At 40.7% G+C, this 16,980-nt stretch overlaps 1 protein-coding gene across 3 annotated transcripts in view; it reads left to right on the top strand.

Annotated features, from left to right (window-relative positions):
• FRMD4A (FERM domain containing 4A) overlaps positions 1–16,980 on the top strand; it is a 291,903-nt gene that overhangs the window by 91,963 nt on the left and 182,960 nt on the right. The window contains exon 1 of one of the 3 annotated variants that reach the window (XM_063308200.1): positions 14,679–15,052. The exons of the other annotated variants lie outside the window; for them this stretch is intronic. The gene's annotated coding sequence lies outside the window, so the exon portion shown is untranslated. Of the gene's footprint in view, positions 1–14,678; positions 15,053–16,980 lie in introns of those variants that run through there. 3 annotated transcript variants of the gene reach the window in all.

The following is a 16,980-nucleotide window of genomic DNA, read 5'->3' as shown; positions in this document are numbered from 1 at the left end:
GAAATGGAGATCTGATCCCATAACTTTGGACTGGGGGGGAATGTAACATAGGCAAATAATGATGCATCTTTCCGACCTCCTGAGGCTTTAGCAGCTCCCTGCAAGAAGCGTGGAGCATGGGTTTTGCTGAGCTTGTTTGGCCTTAATGTTGGACTGAAGAGGATCATAATTCAGTCAAAGAATAATGCATGTTCTGTATAGACAAGGATACCCACCATTCTCCTCGCATGTAACAGATTTGTCAGGCTTGGACTTATGTGACGCAATAGCAGGAAGCTCCGTATAACTTTCCCTCTTAATCTTGGGCTCTGAAGTTCTGAATATTCCTAGACAGATAGAGCCTTGAGGGTAGAGTGGGAAATGATATGAAGGAAAGGGTTGGAGAATCCTCAAATATATAAAAAGAAAAAACTACAGAATGCAAGCAGAAGATATTTGAGATGTTCCTTGGCTGACTTTGGGTGAGGCTATGCCCTCATTCTTCTTCTGTGAGGGCTTCCTTATCAGAAATGGTCCACTTTGTTGAGATTGCGTTATCCAGAAAGGAACCCTGGCTTCTCTCCCATATATTAAAGGTGCCCAGAACCCATTACCTCATTAGATCATTGATGTATGAGCAGGCACACAAGTAAGATGATAGTTTATTGCAATATAAACAAAGTAGTTTAATTTAAAATGCAATTCCTGCAAAGCTGGGCTTTCTGTTTTTCTTCATAATGTTTGATGCTTAGAACCATTTTAAAGCCAAATAGCTCTTTCTAAAAAAAAAAAAGTTCACTTTACTACTAATGGTTTCAGGCCTGCTGTAAAAACAATGGCAGAATATTGCCAGAGTAGCTCTCTGAGTGAGATGGGTGGTGACTAAATTTGATATACAAATAACTAAATTGATTTCCCCTTGGCATAGCTTGTCATCAGCTGTAGCTCTGGGCTTATCTGCCAAAAATCCTTTTGTTCATATACCACACAATGAAAAATGCACCGTCTTTAAATTTTTAATTTGAATTTTAAAAATAAAATAAAAATAAAGTAAAAGCTTTATACTTCAATACAACCATGTTTGAAACCCATTTAAAATCCACTACTTCTGATATTTAAAATCCACTGCTTCTGATATTTTATTCTTAAGGCTTGAAATTAGAACAACTTCTGAATATTATATCTTAGTGTTTCTCAACCTTGACAGCTTTAAGCTGTGTAGACTTAATTCCCCATGTTGGCTGGGGAATTCTGGGAGTTAAAGTCCACATATCTTAAAGTTGCCAAGGTTGAGGAATGCTGCTATATCTATTCAATTTCAAAGATAGGTGTGGGTGAAAAAAATGTTCAGTTTGCCTTCTCACATATGCAGATTGGAATATAATCAGACTATGCAGTTACAACTAAAACAGAAGAGGGAGGGAATGTGTATATCAAGGAAAACGGTACAGAAAAATATAAACCTGTATTGTGGAAAGATGTAAACCGAACTGTACTTTTAAGGTCAAATTATTTCAAAAAAGCACATTTCTGAATTTACCAGGAACCTGCACTTCAAAAGGCTTCTGGACCACAAAGATGGAAATGACTATTTTTGCCTGGGCTCTTTCCAAGTTTCCAAACAGAAAGTGCAGATTTGTGAAGCATGGACTTACCTTGCCTTGGTTTTTACAGTAGAAGACTGTAAAAGTTAAGACTTAAGAAAGTTTCTACGGGAGTGAGGATTTAAAAGGAAGAAGAGTGGACTCAGTGCAATTGGGATGTCTGCAAAGGGGGTCAAAAAAGTCAAGGTGGCAGCTGCAACTATGTGACACACATAGAAAACATACAGGGCTTTGATCACATGGCTGTGGCCCCCATTTTGATTTTTTTTTAACTTCTCTGTGGACACCCTGCAGTGCAAATTGCCAGGAAAAAAGCTAGAAAGAATGGGGAACCATGGATGATTTTTCAATGACCATTGTTCCACTATGAGGATTAGTTCACTTTCATCTTTTAACATGGTAAAAAGACTCTCACATGTCTAGACTCCTTAAGCCAGATCATTTCTCCATTCCTTGTTCTGAGCATATCAATTTCTGTTTCCTTTCTGGGTTTTAATTGAGATTGTCTGGCATTTTTTTGCTCCAAATCCAGCACAAATCATTTGTTCAATAAGCACTGCAACCTGAAATTTCCACTTGGAGTCATCCATAGCAATCCCAGTGCTGTTCTCTTGGACCACGCTACTGTACCACTTGCCCAGATGGCTCCAGTTAGTGTCATTTTCTTTCTATCTTCTTTCCCAATGTGTTTTTTTTTTCCTGCACTTCAACCATTTCTCTCTGTATCTACAGTAGCTACATATTTATGCATTTGGGACTTTGAAAATGACTTTCTGCTCTACCATATCTGCCCTAAAGTCTTTCCAGAATGGGCAGTTGCCACTATAGGATAAAGCTGGAGGGGAGGAACCCTACCTTGTTTTTGAAGCTCTTTCTCTGACTCCATACAGATAAAACAAGCCAATCATATGATCTCCTTAGGATGCTATTCCAGAACCCTGTCCTTGGATAATTAACTGTTTACACTGGCAGGCACTTTCATGCTCATAAAGCCAGTTATTCCACTGAACAATCAATAAACTGCATATAGCTGATGCTTCTCTTTTCTTTTAACCATTTAAGTAAACAGCTTTAAAAAAGCAGGGACATGGTTTTAGAACATGCCGCTTTAATAACATTGACAGAGCCAACAGACTGTCTTATTCAAGGGCTCCCCCCCCCACTTTATTCTAATAATTTGCCTTTCACAAGAGGCAGTGTGGTACAGTGGTTAAAGGTGCTGGGCTAGAGATCAGGATACTGTGAGCTCTCGTTCCACTTAGGCACAAAGCTAGCTGGGTGACCTTGGGCCAGTCACTTTCTCCCAGCCCAAGGAAGGAGGAGGCAAGGGCTAACCACTTCCAGATATGTTGCCAACAAAACTGCAGGGGCTCATCCAGGCAATGCCAGGAGCCAAGATGGATTTGAAGGCACCAAAAAAAAAAAAGAAATATTTTCAATAATGAACAAGATGGCAATACGGGTTGCATCTCAAAATTGCTATATACAGTTCAAAATCGCTGTATATAGCAAGAAGATGGTTAATATATAGCAAGAAGGTGATTAATCTAGGGCCGTTAATTGTCAGTCTAGTGCTCCAAGAAGGCAACATACAGGGCATGATAACAGTTGTCTTCTCCACTCTATGTTTCTGGTGTTTCTGTTGGATATATGAGTGCTTCTGTACTTCCACCACTATGACTATTGTTTTGCAGTGACTTTTCTTCTGTGCTCCAAGTACTGAAAGCTGGCTCCTTTCCTCAGCTTGAGGAGGGTCCCTGATTTAGGAAATGAGGGGTTTGCCCATTCCATGTTCAGAGGCACCAAGTTAGATCACCACATCCTGACAGACCATTCAGTTCCTGTCACAAAGAAGGACATCAACATGCCTTCTCACAGCCGCAAAATACCTAGAAAGAGCCTTTTAAAAAATGTTGTTGTTGTTGTTGTTGTTTGTCTGGGCTCAGAACATAAGCCAGGTTGGATCTAGATGTAACTTGAATGGAAGCCCACCAAAAAGTCACAGGAATGTTGGCTAGACTGGGAAATGTAAAAACAACAACAGAAGAAGGCACTTCTGTAGTGCTGCTGAGAAAAGTGTGTGGGCCCATCTATGAAGTCGCTCAGTTCAACTCATTTTGAAAGATACTTTTCCTTGCAGATGTTTTAATTAATCCACTTAGATACTCACGTGAAGGTTTTAGCTCTGAATTTAGTGCCTGATACTCACCTCCATTTGCCTTAATGTAGGAAATATCCTCTGGCCAGTGTTTCCCAATGCCTTCCAGACTTGTCAGAAATATAATCCCTGGTCTGTCTGTCTGTGTGTGTGTGTGTGTGTGTGTGTGTGTAGCCTCACAATATTGTCATTCCTTACTGGCAGAGATTTCCCCAAATCTCAGGCCGAGAGAGATTTTCCCATATGATGCTCTGTGATTCCTTAAACTAAAGGCATCAAGAACAAATCTGGAAGTACTTTATGCTGAATATGTGCCCTACCCCTAAATTATGGTCCTTGCATTTTTTTTCCTCTCAATTTTCACTCCAAAGTGGGTGTCACTGAGTTTAATGGATTGTCCCACATGCCAAGCATCCCTTCCCCTTGTTCTGTGTTTGCTTAGTCAGACCTCCCACTGAAATCAGTGGAGTTTATTGAGTAAGTGCCCATAGGAATTCTTCATTCTTTTGGATGGATGTTTTATTTCTTTAAGGATTATTTAATGGGAGAATAATTCTAACCAATGGGCTGTGTTTAATTAAATGTCAGATGCTATGGAATGGATGCCTCTCTCTACTTTTTTCCGATGATTTAATTACAATTGGCTCACAAGTTTTGGGTAGCAAGCAGTTTAGTTAAAAGCATGTTGTTTGGACTAACCGTCATGTGAAATCCAGAACTTGCAAAAGGACAAGATACATAAAATGTTTTAAATGTGTAGATAAAACTGATAAAAAAATAAAGTTGCATTCAAGTTGAGTTCAATTCCTAAAGACATGCATGGACAGATCTTTGCAGTCTGCTTGCCCTGATACAAAAGTGGGCTGCCAATACTGTACCTTTTTCTGGTAAATTTTTTCTTTAATCTAAGATCTGGAATTACATGATGGTCTCCTATCCAAGTACTAACCAGACTCAACTCTTCTTAGCTGGATTGGTGCTGCCACTTAGCTGGCACATCAACAAATAACAAATGTAATGAAATATCTTTAAGATAATCTCTATTCCAGATGTTTATGTAAAGGTTTGGTTTCTCTGTTGCTAATGTTAGTGAAGCTATTTTAAGAGCGGAAGGAAGGTTAAAAAAAACTCAGCATGGCCACTATTATGTGACTGAAGCTCTGCCCCTTTTAAACTCACTGAAGGGTATGAGACTTACATCTGTATTAGTTTGACTAACACTGCACTGTTGCTTAAACTGGGAGAGGAGCTGCAATTTAAAACTCTTTTTTCCATACAAAGGGGCGTGAGCAATATTAATAAAATGTCCAAAGCACTTCTTCTCTGTTATCTCACTGATCTTCACCAGAATCCTGTAGGGAAGATTAGTATTATCATTATTCCCATACCGAGCTAAGGCTAATGACATAGTTTGAACCAAGGCTGCCTGGCCAAGGACTTGAGATACTTCCAAAGACATTGGACAACAGGGCCATCCACCAAGGGATCAAAAATTCAAGATGGCGGTGGGGCTTCAATCACATGGCGACCATCTTGATAGTTCTGGCACCCCCTGCCCCCAGATATCCCACCAGAGACGTTCACAAGCTTTCGGCATTCTCTTCCAAAACCTTACAACTTTCAGAGTTCTTCTGTGGGTTTACCTGTATTCTCGCACAATTGTCAAAAGTTGAGGCTTTCAGCCATTAATTTGTGTATTTGCGTTGGGTCAGTGGGTTGTTCTTCTACAGCTGACATGCTGTCTGTCTCTGTACTCAATTCTTGTTTAGCACCACAAGCTGTTAGAAGCCCTGGCCTTGCACACAATCTTCTTTCCTTTGGATAAGGAGGTGAGATTCAAAAGGCCACTTTCATTCTGAATTATACTCCTTTCCAGCCGCTATCCAATGTGGGAATGTGTTATTCTAATTATAATTTGTTAACAAAGTAGGGACTGCAACTGTTGTTTGATCACGGTTTGTCTGACGTAACCTCAGTGAATAAACTTCGGTTTTCTGAGTTTTAACCTAATGGAGATACGCAGTTTACTCAAAATCCTAATTATTTTTCATACATAAAGGGTGAAGCAAAAGTGAGGCTCTGCAGGTCACATCTTTGGAAGGCAAATTCGGGTAACCAACCCCAGTATCCTTCAGATGGTTTGTATTAGACCCTGATCACTGATTAACTGGAGCTGATGGGATCCATCCTGTAATACAAATGCTAAGTTATACTAGGTTGCCTGTTTCCTATGCTTTACCATGGTTTCACATGAGTCTGAAAAAAACTAATACACAGCATTTAGGAGACTCACATGCACATACAATGCGAATGTTGCAGGTCAGCACCTAGGTTTCTGTGGCCCATGAGTTTATGCTTTTTTAATAAGGTGTTTATGTGTTTCTTCTCTTGAAAGAGGCTTGTACTATTATGTCAGGTCAGATGGTTACGCATTCGGTTATTGCAGTTTAGAAGCCATGTTTCCTCCCATTTGGCAGTATTGCTTTCTGTATCCAGGAGGTCAATGAGAGGAAGGAGCATACAGCTATAGGAAGGAACCACAATATCTGTCTTTCCGCTCCCAGGACCCGAAAACAAACCTCTTCAGTGTGATCATGTGACCTAGCATCACCTCTGCTCTGTCAAAATAGATTTTGATAAAATACCTGGATTAAAATTCCAAAGGATCTCGGACCAGGTGTGCTTTATCTTAGAGCTTTTATGAAAGAAAATTTAACCATCAGAATGTCCTGCAATTTGGTTAGTTGGTTTAAGAAATTTGGCTGAAGAGGCTGAGCTTAAATGCTTGAATAAGTAATGACTTCGACTTTTAGTGCCATCAGGGATACATCCATGTAGTTTTCTTTGGAACCAAATGGAAGTGGTTAGTCACTGACATCTTCTGGGGATTTGTTTTGACTTCCCAGGGAAGAGGAGTCTGTGGTGGTCCCCCATTCAAGTACTAACTAATCAGACCCTGCTTAGTTTCTGGAGATCAGCCAAAATCAACTAGCTCCTGCCATCTGCTAATTGCCAGACTGGATTAGTTCTTCAACTCATTTCCATACTGGATTGCAAATCACTTATATAAAGTAAGTAAGTTGAGGATTATGGTCTTTGGGGGTCAGAAAAGTGGTTTCCAGCCCTCATGTTTTCTAAACTGAGGAATTACTGCAGGTAAGCCTGATGTGATTATCCTAGAAAACTGGATTTCTACTGTGCATGCCTTAGTCACCTCATGAGTGGACCACTAGGGTGTGCTCTACATGGGGCTGCCCCTGAAGATCACTCAGAAGCTACAGCTGGTCCAGAAGGCAAAAACATGGGCAGCATTGGGCATGCCGTGGCTGCCAGAAAGTGTGCCTTTTCTGTTGTGGCACTTGCCTTTGGAACAGCATATCCCCAGAGTTATGTACGGCTCCCACCCTGATGATGTTCCAAAACTGGGGTGTCTTTGGGGGACGGATGTCAAAAATCACAAGATGGTAGTCTCAATCATGTGATCAAAGGCTAGCCTCTTTTGGCCACCATCTTGAATCTGTTGACCCTCCCTACTTTGAAAACCTGGCTATTCTCCCAGCCCTTGTGATAGGTGCTGAGCCTCTGTAGAATTTTTTGTTAAGTATTTGTCTCCCTGCAGACATGTAAGATCCATGTTGTTGTTGTTTTCTTGCTTTTAAAGTTGTAAGCTGCCCAGAGTCTTGTGGAGCTGCTACAACTTTGTACTTAAAAATCTATACTCTTGTGTATGTGAGAAGGTTTTTTGGCCATTCAACATTTTCCTTCTTGATCTTATGTCATACACACACACACACAGACACACACCCAAACCTATTCATATCGGCTATCTGAATTATTTACAAAGCCAGCATTCCCACAGACATCTACCCAAGGTTAAACGTTCCTGATCTTGTTAGTTTGACTTTTGAGTGAATAAACACAGGAATGTACAAGAATCTTGCTAAAATGGAAACTGTTTGAAGACGGGCTATCTAAACTGTTGGGGGAGGGGTGTCCTGATCCATTTCTATTCATTTTGTCAGTTACTATATTGTCATTATCAAGTTCTGTATGGCTATCCTGGATCGTTTATGGAAATTACTGTTACTTACTTACTTACTCACTTATATACATAGATTTACAAACCACCCAACTCCCAACAGCTCTGGGTGCCTTACACTATAAAAAGCTAGAGGAAGAAAATGAAAGAACAAAGAGATGGGTGTCCAGAAAAAAGAAGAACCATACAAAACCATACCAAATCTTACAGGGGTGATCTGACTAGCATCTTACCCAAAGTCCCAGGAGAATAACCAGATTTTCAATGACTTCTGGAACATCATTAGGGTAGGAGCCATGGATTTCTGGATATCTCACAATATCCACAGTGATTCTTCTTCTGTTTCAGCATGTTGATTGATGGAGAGAAATGAAAATGTGGTTGAATTCTGCATTTCTCTGTCTAGTTCTTTTTTTTTTTCAAAATCACTTCTCAACCCCTTCCTTTTCTATGAAATACTTCCCTCATCTTCAGTGCAAAAATTCCTGATTTTTTCTTTTAAAGGAGCACTTGATGTGAGATCAGATAGCAGCTGGAGTGTGATAAGAAAGTGATGTAAAGCTTCAGTCTAGATCAAAAGCACATTCCAGATAAGGCCCCCAAAGCTACTTTACTTTTAAATAAAAATGCCCATGTTCCATCTTTAAAAGCCATGAGTCAATATGGAGCTTGGTATGACTAACAGCATTTGGTTCCATTTGCTCCATATTATTACTCTTTCTTCCTTCTCCATTTTCTAATGTTTTGATGATAAACTGCTGAAGAAAAAGACCTGCATTCATCCTGTTTATAATTCTGTAAAAGTCCATGTGCCTGATGGTGCTCTAAACACAGCAGGAATCTGGGACAGAATTTATGCAAGAGCAGACTTGATTTTTAGTGGCTGGACCCCCAAAGTTAGAAAGCTTAGGAAATGTTTGAAAAGGTTCCTTAAGTGTCCATTTCTATCACTGAATGGTTTTTATTTACTGGTAAGGAGAGGGTGGTGGTCATGGTCAAGTGATGTAGTGGGAGAACATCTCATGCCTGGTCCTCACTCATGGGAGTCCTAAAAGAGTACATGTACTGCATCTTCTAAAAATCTGTACAATCTGCAATTTTTCTAGCTAACAAGCTTTCTAACCACCACCATACCAGCATTCTAGGCTACCTGTATGCTAAATAAAACAGTATCATAAGAAGCTTTAATAGTTGGGTTGTCATTCTTTCCAAAGACAACTGAACAAATATGAGGACTGTGTTCATCCAGTATCTACAACCAGATCAATTATGATCTAGTACCTGCATTCACCCAACATGCTATGTTTGGTTAGGTTTTTTTGTGGCTTAGCAGATAGTGAAACCCAGTCCACTTAGTTCATTTGTGATTCACTGAATTGTGTAAACTCAGATAATTGGTTAATTCAGTAACCAGGTTAAATGGGTTGCTTTTGTCCTCTCTTGTTAAACTTAATTAGATAAGGTCTCAGTATTTTCTTGCATTAAATGCCTTCTTGCCTCTGAGTAAGCATAAGTTATGAGTGTCCCGACTGTGTTCAATGTACCAATCTAGTACGGCAACATGCTGCCAAAGTTGATTTGTCTGAATATCCTTAATAGAAGGGTTATTGAACTGAGTTGTTTCTCAAGCCCTTGGAGATAATTTTAAGTATAGCCTGTATGAAAACTGAGCTGAAGCCCCAAAGTCATAGTCTGATGAAGGCCAAGTCCTTCTCTTGTTCCCACCATTCCTCTTCAGACAATTATGGTAGGAATACATTGAATACATGGGTGAAAGAGAAAGATTTTGCTGTTTCTAAAGTTGTAACACTGCTTTGTGATTGCTGACTGGGAACCTCTTGAGAACAATTCATCCTCCTGGGAATTAGATCTCACTTGAACCACATTGTGCAATACTGGTTATTATTGTATAGGCTTTATCCCGTTATTTACAGGTTATCCTGGCTGGATCTTGTTACATGAATTAGGTGCCTTTTATGACTGATTCCCGTTTTGCATTTTTGAGTGAGTTGCCTGTGGTTTTGGGGTTACTACTTTGGGCTTGCTATTTAAAAATCTCAGAAGGACAATTTATCACAATTTAGGACTGAGCAGAACACGAGAATGCAACTACTACCCACAGTAGGGCAGACCAAGTGTTCATTTAATCTATCACTCTGTCTATAAAAGCAAGCCATAACAGACATTTAAACCAGAGTGAAAGAATGATGCGTTCACCCGTTATTTACTCCAAGACGTGAGCAATCAAATACTCAGGAGCATATTTCAAATGGATTTGTATGTTCTGTTCTGTCAGACTAACAAGCTTGGGAAGTTCAAAGTCCTTCCTTCAAAACTGAATCAAGGTTTTCTCACTGATTCACACCCAGAAATGTTTTGCAAGCCTCTCTTTAAAGATTCAGCACTTTTTGGAGCCACTGAAACCATCTCTTCTATCCACTCTTTCTTTGGAGTTCAGACTATGAACATGTAGCTTCCCCGGGTTCTCCATCAGTCCGATCCTGATTGCTTCTTTCCAAACATTTCTACTTTGCAGGGCAATCGTTTTTTAGAAAGTGAAGCACGTAACTGTCAGAATTAACAACTGGAGACCAAAATTATTAAGTTTGCAGAGGATGTTTGTTCAAAAGAGGAGACAAAAGAAAAGGGGTAGACTGGGAATGCCCAAGCTTGGACACTAAGATGTTCAGCCTTGTTTAGCCCTTGGAAGGAAGATGTTCAGAGAATCCTGGTGGTAAGCTGGGCTGGGAAATAAAAAATAATAATTTGACAAGAAGGCAATAGCAAACCATATACTTGTTGCTGTCAAAAAAAACCTACGTAGAAATATCCAGTAGTTAGCAGGAGCCAAACTTAATTTGAAGGAAATTTTATCTTTATTATTTCCTTTATAAAATTCAGATACTATGTTTGATTTGATTTGATTTGATTTGCCTCCCATCTCATCTAAGCAGCTCTATCTTTGACATCGTTAAATATAATTTTTGGTATACATACACCACTGGGAGTCTTGAAAGAACAGGTTAGGTATAGATTGTCATGGAGAAAATCTATCTAGGTGGTCCCTGGGAGTCAAAAATGACTTGATGGCACATCATCAATCAATCAAAACATTGTTGTAAGTTTTCTTATAGCACAATCTAGAATATATCTATACATACAGATGTCCAAAAATTAACATTATATTGCAACTTGATTGCAAACAGCTTTAATTTAAAGATGTCCTTCCTTCCTTCAGAGTTGACTTGTGTAAGATATAAGATGAACAACATCTACCAAGAGCATGGCTCTCCCAGTTTCTCTGTAGGCCTTGTCTAAGGGCAGACAGGTCTGTCTTTCTGCATGAAGCCAATTCAGTGGCCTGCTAGAACCACTGAAATGGACCAGAGCTTATAACACAGCTGAGAAGCTGGCACAGAAAAAGGATATTATCTTAGAGAGCTTCAGAGAGCACGCCAGAGAAACACAGGTTATTGCTGTTACACATTCAGCCCTCCCAAGCATAAAGAATCACACACTCAGACGTATTAGGTTAAGAAGTAAAAAGAAGCGTACTGACTTTATTCTTTGTTGTTCTGTAACATCCATCTTGGTGGAAAAGATGAGGTTCCTTTGTTCTTCTTGTCTTTCTAATTACACAGTTTGCCCTAAACTCTCAGCCCTACAGCTGCCAAGAGGTGTGTGTGTGAAAGAAAGGGACAGAATCCCTCATCAAGGCCCAAGCACATGGCCCTGCTGAAGAGAGCAGCATCCATGCTGCCTCTCCCTGGGTGGAGAAGGGGGAAAAAGTGAGGAAAAAGGAAGTGGGAGTGGCAACAAACAGCTTCCTCAGAGTTGCTTTGTGGGGCAACTTAATTTACATGTTAATGAGGCATGCTGGATTTGCCAAAATTTCCAACACTGCAATGGGAAGAACCAAACTATCCAACCCAACATGAAACAGAAATGTGGCAGAATCCCTGAAGGGAGACTGGTGATTAGAAAGCCAGGCAATGCTGGGAAATGCAACCTTCTTCATGAGTGGCATTTTTAGCTCCCATGAACTCTTCCTTTTTGCATTCTCTCTCTTACAGGGTTTTTCAGATTCTGTTCTGGTGGGGTTAACTTGATGGGGTTCTGTGGGAGACTAAGGATAAATTTTTAAACTTCACTCAGACACATTCCACTTTCTATCACTTGATCACTTGAGCTTTGCCTCTTCATCGCAGGTTCCACGGCATTGCTTTGTTTAATTCACAGATTCTATTTCCTGCAGTTTGTATCGCATATTGATTAGCCAAATAGCCCAAGTACTAGCCATCCTATTCTGTGTACCATAATTAATTCCCACAATTAAGAGTTAGAGTTGAGAACTTCCAAGAAGCAAGATATTATTTCCATAAAGAAATGAGCATATGTTCGTTTCTATGCAACCTACAGCATTACAATTGGATACTTTGCATAGGAAAGCCAATTCCCAGCATGGTTTTATCCTTGAATATGACGAGTAGAATCCAGAAGAGGAGGGGATGTAAATGGAAATCAGAGCAGCAGAATGATTCTCAAAGGAAGGGTAGAGATGTAAAACTCTTGGAAAAAAGCAGAAGAGTTTAGGGAAAAGGCCAAATCAGGAGATAAACCAACATGTGAAAAGGTAGAAAAGCTTGCTCTGATGAAGGAAACCTCAGGAGATTAACAAAGTAGAAACGGTAATAGTACTTCGGTTTCAGAGCCTGACAATATATCATGTGGCAAAATATATTATTACATAATTATAAATGTAATCTTTCATGTGGAAGATTAGCACAGAATATATAATTTCCTTTGTTTTACTCTAAGATGTAAGGGAGGGGAGCTGCTGCTTCCTTCTCCAAAATAGGCAAGGATTAAGAAATGCTGACATTTTTAGACTAACAGCTTGTTAGCTCCTCTAGTAACAAATTTAATTGAATCTAAATTCAATTAACTCAATCTTTATTTATTTGTTTGTTTGTTTGTAAATGTAGAAACCATGCCAGATGCGTTATGACCAAATCAAGCGATGCTTTAGACGTTTTATAAAATAACAAAGAGACTTTATAACTATAAAGGGTCCAAAAAGATAAGCATTCAGTCGAATTAAATATATCTTTCTTTCAAAGTTTTCATGGGGGGCTGGGGAGATACAAAGAGTGGCCTTTTTCCCATTGTTTCAAAATTCCCAGAATGGTTACATCTCTGATCAGGGGTCGCTCAGTTATAATCATCCCAAATTCACTTATTTTAGTTCCTTCTGGAGAACTGAAGGATTGTGAAGACTTCTGCTTAGGGACATTATCGAGGTGATAGCAAAATCTGCTTTTTCTCTTGGACAGTGGATGGGCCAGGTACTGTCTAAGCCAGTGTTTCTCAACCTTGGCAGTTTTAAAGATGGTGGCCTTCAACTCCCAGAATTCTGGGAGTTGAAGGCCACCATCTTAAAATTGCCAAGGTTGAGAAACACTGGTCTAAGTTAACCTTCAGTGCTATATACTCCAAGCTTCCACAGAGTTCACAGTTAGTCTTCCAATGGAACAGTGAAGAGATTACTTCAAAATCCTTCCCTAAGGGCACCACAATTGGGAAGCCTCGCAGGACCGATCATTAGAATTAGAAACCAGAACTGCCACTCACAAAATAACATCCGTCCTTCTCCCTCTCCACCCTCTGAAGTTTGCTGATCTGGAGCTCATGGGGAGAAGCTAAGCACTGTGTATCTGCATCCCTTGATTTTCCAATTCACACCTGAAGCTTTAGTGGGATTCAGACTCGGTCTGCTTGAGTGGAGTCCCCTCCCAAATGTGTCCAAATTAACCCAGTTTGGTTTCAGAACTGTCCATATTGATGTATGTCCACTTACCACACTTTTCATTGTGGCTTCTTTCCAAGTTGGCCAGGATTTTCTGGTATGTTTTCTCTTTTGCTTTGTCTTGCTTGAACCAGGGGGGGGGGGGCAAGGAGTGCTTGTCTTGGGTGATTTGTCTCCCCCCTCCTCCTTTTCCATTAAGACTTCTCACAGACTCAGCATACCTCTTTCCTGCTGCTCACAGAGTTCAAGTCATAACTTTTACACTCAACGTCTGCTGTGCCAGAAAGGAAATGGAAAGATTAACAAATCAAGGCTACCTTTTTTTTTCCTTCTTTGTTTTTCTGCCCCATTCAACGTAACTCACTATATCACGATCATCACCATCATTATAATTTTGGAGTTGTTGATTTTATTCCTGTTACTCTTGATGTTTTCCTTCTGGGCATTGCTCTAAGAACCTGGGCCAGCCTTCTCTAAACTTGTGAGCCCCAGATGTTTGGACACTCAACCTCCCCTCCTTCCTGGCCAGCACGGCCAATGGCTTGTCTAGCTAGGAATTCATATTGGGCATCTCCTCAGTGTGATCAGTATGAAATGTGATTCGATGTACGGCACACATGCAGTTGAAGAAAGAGGTCTTATCTTGGTCTCCTCATCTGCCAGACTTCCATTTCCCTTCCCAGATTTAGCATTAATCATCCACCCAGATGTTGACTGGCATCTGCTGAGGGCATATTCTGGTCTTCCCACCCAGAGGGGTGTTTAGCTGACCGATCATCAGCTCTTGCTGCTGTTTCCCTCCAAACTTCCCCCTCCCACTGTTCTTTCTCCTTCACCTTCCCGTCTCTCTCTCACCTAACCGCCCCCCCGACCCACCGAACATGGGTGTTTTGTCTGCATTTGAGCCTTTAAAAATAAATGTCTCAGGTGGGGGAGGGGGAATCAGAGAAAGAGTGAACCCTCTGCAGAAGAGCCGTTGGGTGGCGTGGCTGCTCTGGCGTTGCTCTCGGATAGCATGTTCGGAGCCTGGAGGCACACCAGAGCTCCCCACTGCATTGCAAACACAGTCGGTGTGTCTGGGTGTGGGTGTGGGTGTGTGTGTGGGTGTCCCTCACTCTCTGCATGTCAGAGAAAGCTTCTGTGTGTCTGTCGCACCCAGGCTGGACTGACTGCTGCGAAAGAGCCGAGCCAGTGTCTATCGGAGAGACCGTTAGGAGGGAGATGGGATGCGTGAGCCTTCCTTGCAGACTCAGGGAAAGGAAGAAGCGAAAGGGCTGTGTCTGAATTCTAACAAACCACAGACAAGGAAACTCAAAGCAATGGATGCTGCTGCTGCTGCTGCTGCTCGTTAGGCCAAAGGCCTGGTTAAACTGGAATTAATGGGATGCTTTCTTCCAGGGGACAATTGGGTTGAAATCTGAAGTGCTGAGGCTGCGCCTGTTCAGGCGGAGGGGAAAAAGGAAAAGGTAATGTGTGTCTTTGTTTCCAGAAAGGGGGGAGCCATTGATAATGTGCTGCATTTAAGGAAAAGAAATCTGGCTAAGACAAAACACAGGAATGGAGCTGGCTTCGGATGTCAGATTTAAACAAAAAACCTGCTTAAAAACACTGAACCTCTGGGGCACCCCTCTTTTATTCTGAAATGCTGTGTTACAGGCTACTGCGAGCAAGCAGCAATCTGGAAAGAGCTGAAGGTTGCTGGTGGTAGGAACCGATTTGGGGTGTGCTAAGGTGGTTTTGATCAGGGATGGGGGGAGAATAAAGGATGCATGGACTTATTTAATTCAAACAAGGCTGTGTGCCTCTTAGGAGGATCTGCTAAAATGGACTACTCCTCCTTCCCTATTCTAAATGGCTGCTGCTTGAATCTTGGGGAAGGAATATTTTTATTTGTCAATTAAACAATATTCCTGTTGATGCTGCTGCAGAAAAGTTGGTCCACATTTGATAAATCATCCCATTTTCCCTGTTTCCCCTCCCCCATTTTTTTTTAATAGCAGTCAGCCTGTTTCTCTCACCCATGCTGTAAATGTATCTTGCAAATACATCTTCCCTGAATGTGCTGTGAAGCATGTTTGCTGCTGAGTAGCAAAGGCAGAAAAATAGATCGGCACGCTCTGCAAAATTTTCACGAGAGACAATTGCTTCTATTAATAGCACTGGCTGCATTTTAATAATAATAACATACTACCATGCTACGCACCTCGGGTCTACTGGAAAAAAAAGTAAATTGTATGAAAGAAAGAAAGAAAGAAAGAAAGAAAGAAAGAAAGAAAGAAAGAAAGAAAGAAAGAAAGAAAGAAAGAAAGACTCATCCATGGATAGATATATAAGGCTGTTTGTTAGTTTATTGCTGGGATTTCAAAAGTGACAATGAATTTCAAGCTCTTCCTTTGGCAGCCTCCTAAGGGGGTGTGTATCATCAGCAGCTGTCTTATGTTTAATTTATATTCACATTGGAGTAGCTTCCTACTCTCGAAGTGTCTCGGGAAATGTGTTATTTCAGTTTATGCTGATTTTTCTCAACCTGTTCCTTCCCCACCCCCACCATCCACTGAGCACCAAAGGGAGCTTGGCTGTATTACTGTGCATGAATGGGTGATTTTTTTCCCTATACTGTGGAGAAGCAAAGGGCTGGCTAAGTATTCTATGAATAGCTGACTTTACACTAATTTAATCCATGGCTGCTGATTGTGGCAATATAGCCTCTACTAGGGAAGAGCTGTTTGTAGCCCTTGTTGTTTTTTTGTTTTTTGTTTTACTTTTTCTGGCAAAAGTTACCAACTCCAGAAAATACCCTACAAACTATATTTGCAACTCACAGTTCCCAAGTGTAATTCAACATTGCCACCCTTATGGCAACTGAATCAAACTTTCGGAATATAAGTTATGGAAGGCCAGCACTGATAAGGAGTCTCAAGTTTAGCTGTGGAGTACAAGTGCAGCCCATTCCAAGTTAAATCTGTGGCATCTCTGTTTATATAGATTTCATGATACAAGGCTGGGAAAGACATTGGAGGTGAAAATAATTCTCCTATAAAAATTAAATGGTGAGATTTGTGGGAAGGATTGTTTGTTGGTTTGCTCAAGTTTTTGGAAAGGCCCATCCAATCAGAGATGGTCACAGAGTTCTAGTAGAACTTGGGCAAGTTTTGGGCTTTATTCTATCCTGGGAAAGTCGTACCTGAGATGCAGAACATTGCTGTACAGTGAGTGATGATCTGCAACAGGAGAGATGACCTTAAAAATGTCCATGCAATAATCAAAAACAGAAACCCACCTCCCAACTTGGCCCTATTCCTTATGGAAGAGATACTTAAAAGGGTGATCATTCTGACCACTGGTAGATGCTCCTGCAAGTTTTATGTTGTAAGTTAGAAGCCCTAAGTAAATA

The sequence above is a fragment of the Candoia aspera genome, chromosome 7 (genome assembly GCF_035149785.1).
Source record: "Candoia aspera isolate rCanAsp1 chromosome 7, rCanAsp1.hap2, whole genome shotgun sequence".
Lineage (NCBI taxonomy): Eukaryota > Metazoa > Chordata > Lepidosauria > Squamata > Boidae > Candoia > Candoia aspera.
This window is presented reverse-complemented; position numbering and strand designations above follow the sequence as displayed.